The following is a 5,601-nucleotide window of genomic DNA, read 5'->3' on the forward strand; positions in this document are numbered from 1 at the left end:
GGAAAAGCAGCCAAAGAGAAATCCTTCTCACTGGCCACCTACATATGTCATTCCCCCCCCACCCCGCTCCCCCTCCCACTCTCCCTCCATCCCCCATTCCCTCTCCCTCTTCTAACTTTCACTTTCGGCATCCGAAGCATTTCCAAAGTGCTTTGGAAGCTCCAAACCACTTTGGACATTTTAACTGAGCCCACGCTTTGCTCCGGGCATGCTGCTTGAGACACTGAAACATCTGAAGTGGCCCCAGATCTGAAGCGCGATCTGAAGCCTTGCACAGCCCTACTGAGCATGACTATCAGTACAGTTGCTGGAATGCTCAGGCCGAGCAAACCCCACCTGGCAGCTTACTCCTCCTGCCCCCTTTCCCCCCTCCCCTCCCTTCTTGCAGCCAGCCATGGGGATGGGCTGGATAAGCCCAGCCCTGATCACACCCCAAATTAATCCTAGGGAACATAAATTCCCTAAGGTGCTCTAAAAGCCTTCATTTGATCCCTCGTTAGATAAAAGTTAATTTGTCGTATGATTGGCAACTTTAAAAGCTCTCTGAAGCTACTCATGTGTCATGGCATGGCTGTAGAGTGCTTTCAGGGGTTGATCTCATGCCAAACGTAACTTCTGTCTGTGCTGTGTGTGTTGCTTGCTGATTCAGGGCACTGCCCCCTACAATTTGCTGCCCTAGGCAGCTGCCCATGCTTTTTGTGCTAGCCTTGTTTCTAGTATAGTAATTTTCTTTTCCTGTACCAGAATTAAACAGTTCCAGTATAAGTGCATTTATACAAACATGGAGATTATACTGCACTGAACTGGTATAGTGGAATCTTTTATATGTATACATGCCCAAGGGAAGTTTTGAAAATGGGAAGTAGGAACCTAAGTCCCATTTTTGCAGTTTAATTTTTTTCCCCTTAGACTTCTTCACTTTCACCAGAGATAAATTATTTTTTACTCTTAGCAAGTAGGTGTTTCAAGTCTTTAATCCCACAAAGGGAGAAAGCTGTCACTTTCATATCACAATTTTAAATACTTCTTGTAAATGTTTTCAAGTCACACCCAATGTGACAATAAATAAAATATTATAGGGGAAATATTTTTTTTTCCAGTTGTCTCTATTCATTTACCTCGCTGTGGTTTGACAGCATTTACTGTATAGGAAGTAAAACTGTTTCCACTGTGTAATCAATTGTAATTGTTGGTAACACATTACTGTGCAGCAGGGGAAAGAGAAACATTCTGAAAATAAGAAAAGATGGGTATAAAATCATAAGTATTTTGGTGAAGCTCAAGGGCAGATGTAATGCTTGATACTACTTTTAAATGTCTTAACTAGATACTAGATTTGCAGTGTCTTTTTTTAATGTGGAAGGATGAAAGCACTTTGAGGAAATTAGGGCCCAGAAAAAAGGTCTTTTCCACCTCCAGCCTCATGTCAGGGGTGACAAAGAGCTGTAAGTTAACCTTTATTTTTGTGGAATGAATTGCTTTGGTCAATATCTTCTGTTTCTTTTTCACTTGTTTAGGTTTAAGAAACATGATTCAAGTGCAGTAATCATCTGGAAATTTGAGAACAATCAATATCAAGAAAGTAGGTAGACAATGAATGTTCATTGGTGATGAAATCTATGAAATCTGTCTTTAAACATATCTGAAGGAAGAGGAAATCAATTCAGTTTTCAGTGTAAGGTTATTTGGTTCTAATTCATATTTTTAAAAAACATTTGGGCAACAGCAGTATATAAAGTTTGGAAAATGAGAACTTATTAGGAATTTTTTCTGTCAATAAGCAAACATAACTATTCTTGTTTTCTCATTTTACATTCCTGCTTTCTCATTTTAGAGATTATGAGAATGAGTGCCAAACTTCCTTCTTTTTTGTCAGTTTTCTGATTTTGAAACTTTATTTGTTTACTGGACATACATAATAAGGTGACTGATATGGCTGACTACATTTGCTCTTTCTCTTGCTTTTTATCAAGGTATTCAGGCATCTGTAATAGTCTTATATAAATGTTCTTCTGTCACAGCACCCGTCTTCCTTTTCTACACCTTAAAAAAAATCAAATTGAAACTAGTGGCTAACAGCTGTTAGCCCAGAACAGAATGGCTTCACAACCATTATCCCTTGTCAAGTCCCTTTTTCCTCAAGTGTGAGTAAACAGATGCCATGCTGTTTCATCCTGGGTGAATGTGTGTGAACAGAGTGGATTTAAAGGAAACTGCTGAAGAGCATTCTGCTCCCACTTAAATTTAAGACAAGATTGGAGTCTGGCGCCTCACAGATGCTACGCTACAGAGTTTGGCGCTGCTTATGATTTGAGAAATGATCTTAGTTGAGCTCTGATAGAGGGGATAGAAATTAGTTCTTCCACTGACCACAACTGTTTGGCAGTAAGTACACAGAGTTGTGGTGTCTTACATAGACTGTCCTAAGCCAGGGGTGGCCAGCTAGCACGTGTGCATGGCATGCAGCAAATTGGGGAGGAGAAAGGCAACACAGCAGCAGATAGGGGAGGAAGTAGAGAGCAAAGGAGCAGAACAAGCAGGGAGTTCAGGGAAGGAAGGAGAAAGCAGAGCAGTGGATTGAGCAGAGGAAGGGTATCAGTGTGGCACATGGAAAGAGGTGCAGGGCTAATTTGTGGCACACCTGCCAGAAAGATTGTCCCACTGGCCTAAGACATTCAGAGCTTTGTAGGTGAAAAGTTACAACTTGAATTACACCCGGATACCAAAATGCAGCTGGTGTGGAACTCCAGGCACTGCTAATACGTTAACCTAGTGGGACACACCACCTGAAATGCAAGCTGCTGCCTGCTGCATTTAGGTTCCTGAACTGATTTTAGCCTTTCTCTGAGGTAGAATGCTTTGTGGCAGTTTAGTTTTGACAGACATGATTAAGAGATCAGCAAGTAAAAGAAAATAGCTGTAATCTACTAGCCCAACATGTGGAAGAAAGCATTTCTTGGCATTGCTGTTATGATCATTTTAGCAGCTGAAGCTTCAGCAGTTCTCCATCAACTGCCAACACCTTGGCTTTGCCTTGAAACTTAATTCACCTGCTGTTTCAGGCTGGACTGAGAAAGATCCATATGTTAAAGTTTACTGCTCAGCAGCACAGAAATCAAGGCAGCTTGGAGGGACTTAACTGAATTGGTGTCAGTCATTATTCAGAAAAGATAATCCATATTATATTCCCATTTTAGCATGACAAACTAGATCATGTGTTACATCAACAAAATATACATTCAGAAAATTAATTAGAATTTTAAGTTGCAAGGCACCCTAGGAGGAATACCAAGCTCCCTAAGGCTTGTCTTTGTAAGCTTTTTGGGTTTCAGATGGGCCAGGTTCTCAGTCTGGCAAACTTTACTGATTTATAAAATCTTGGTAGATTGTGGGTACTAACTATAAAGTAGTAAAATAATTACTGTTTGTTCAACTAAAAACAAAACAGAAGAAAACAGTGGATATGTTACATTCCTAATCTGAATATTTTTAATACTACTAGCTCTCCACTAGAATTGATAATCTGAAAAGTTTTACAAACAAAATACTTTTGCCTGTTATTGGCTCAGCATTAGCCACTTACTAACCTGTGTTTCTTCTCTCTTTCTTGTCCCATGTTGAATGTAGAGACATTAGGAGGAGGAAAAGGGCCGAATTCCAGAGAAATCTGACTTGATAAAATAATTTTAGAGGCTGTCATGTGAGACTTCAAAAGTATAATACTAATAGTCTTTTATCAGTGGATCACAAAGACAGATCTGTGCCAGATGCTTGGAATAATGTGCTGCTGTTACATAAATTGCTGTTTATGTCATTAAAAAAAATCAACATTTAGGATTATATGCAGATATGATGTATTTGTGAAAAACACTGACAGTGCTTATTACAAATGATTTCATAATTATTATAGCGAGTGCGACCTTCATCTGAAGAAGCAGATGTGTTTTTGATTAATTGTTTTTGTAAGCACACGTGACTTATTTGATTACTTGTAATTTGCAAGTGGATTCTTATACTTCTAGTAGAACTACTGTTGAGTAAAAAATAATCATATTGATACAGCTTTTTTTCAAACGAGTTTCTAAAATCACTACGTCTATTATTGACTCACCCCTAACTTTTATAGGTTTGATCAAAATCTTAAAGAAAAATTCTGCACAAGGAAAGGAGTGAATCTTTTATGGGCATTCTCACAGATCTGCCTTCAGTGACTTTTAGACTGAAATTGGTAAGCAGCCAGGTTGAAAAGTGCAAATCACTTAAGAAGTGGGACAAGCTGTTTAGCACCACCAGGCAGGTTCACTGCATCCATCAGTTTACTACTGTTTCTGTTTTATGTCCCCTAAAAAAGCAAAGATTCCTAAGGCTGTCAGAGCCATGACATAGCTTAGTTGCTTTAGGAAAGGAATATTTGAGGACTCTCCATGAGAATAGAGTATATGCTCTAAAAAGGTTGTCATAGAAAAGGGGAGATGTTAATCCTCAACACTTGTTTTACATACTGAGAATTAACAGTGTGCTTGGAATGTTATGAAAACATTACCCGGGGGAGTTCACACTCTAAGAAGTAGTAACAGAGTTTGAAAAACTCTTTTAGACACCTGCACTTTGTAGATGTGTAAACTAGAGACTAATATGAAGGGAGACCATTGCTGTGGGGCAGTTCTTTGGTGAGAAGCCCAGTCCATCAGCTTCTGGGATGGAATAGTTTTCTTATCAGTGTCTTATCTTTGGATCATCTTTGGGAGCTTCATAATTTGTATCAGTCTGTGGAGAGTAGGAAAATGATACCCTGCCATCTCGACCTCCAGTGACTGCAGGAAAGAGAGACCATTCATTCTTCTCTGTGAGTCTTTTTGCTGTTTCTACCTGTAAGTCTGTTACTCTGTTTGTATCTGAGTCTCCATTTAGTTTTCTCCTTCCTGGTTTAAATTTGTGCCATTGATACTGTACATAGCTTTCCTAGTCAGTAGCATTAAATTAACACAAATCTGTGGATATCCAGTTAGGAAAAGTAGCAATAGAATGCCCAGACTTTGGTCAGCTTTAATTAAGCAACAGTTTATGCCCTAGGCCAGTGGTTTTCAACCTTTTTTCATTTGTGGAGCCCTAAAAATATTTTGAATGCAGGTGCCAGACCCCTTTGGAAATTTTGAATGGATGTGTGGACCCCTTTGAATTGTAAGTGTGGGAATTCACATACTTTTGATCCTAGTCAACTTTTGTGGACCCTGGGATCCACAGACCGTAGGTTGAAAACCACTGCCCTAAGTGACAGCAGAAGCATTAGATCTTGGGCACTTGTTAAGGAGGCTTGGGATTTCTTTAAGTCAGGAATGCAAAATCTATTTAAAATTTTCATCACAAAGGAAAGAAATGGAAAGGTTAAGGATCCAGAGATTAGTTGGGGAATAATCGCCCTCAAAAAAGATATTATGAATAACCAGAGAGCTTCTGAGGAATTAAAAAGAGGATTCAGCAAATAAAGTGATTTCTTGAAGGTCCAAAGGTCTAAAGCTAAATTGAAATTGTTAGAAATCAAGCCATGGTAGATTTTACCATGTAAAGTAAAGTAAAAGTTATTTAGTCAATAAATAAGAG

General features: G+C 39.0%; 1 protein-coding gene across 1 annotated transcript in view; it reads left to right on the top strand.

Moving 5' to 3' along the window:
• Nucleotides 1-5,601, top strand: part of ZC3H12B (zinc finger CCCH-type containing 12B) — a 96,540-nt gene that overhangs the window by 44,228 nt on the left and 46,711 nt on the right. The window contains exons 2-3 of the mRNA XM_019521079.1: nt 1,518-1,582; nt 4,127-4,228. The gene's annotated coding sequence lies outside the window, so the exon portion shown is untranslated. The remainder of the gene's footprint in view (nt 1-1,517; nt 1,583-4,126; nt 4,229-5,601) is intronic.

This window comes from Gavialis gangeticus, unplaced genomic scaffold, assembly GCF_001723915.1.
Source record: "Gavialis gangeticus isolate Ggan-Ray unplaced genomic scaffold, GavGan_comp1, whole genome shotgun sequence".
Lineage (NCBI taxonomy): Eukaryota > Metazoa > Chordata > Crocodylia > Gavialidae > Gavialis > Gavialis gangeticus.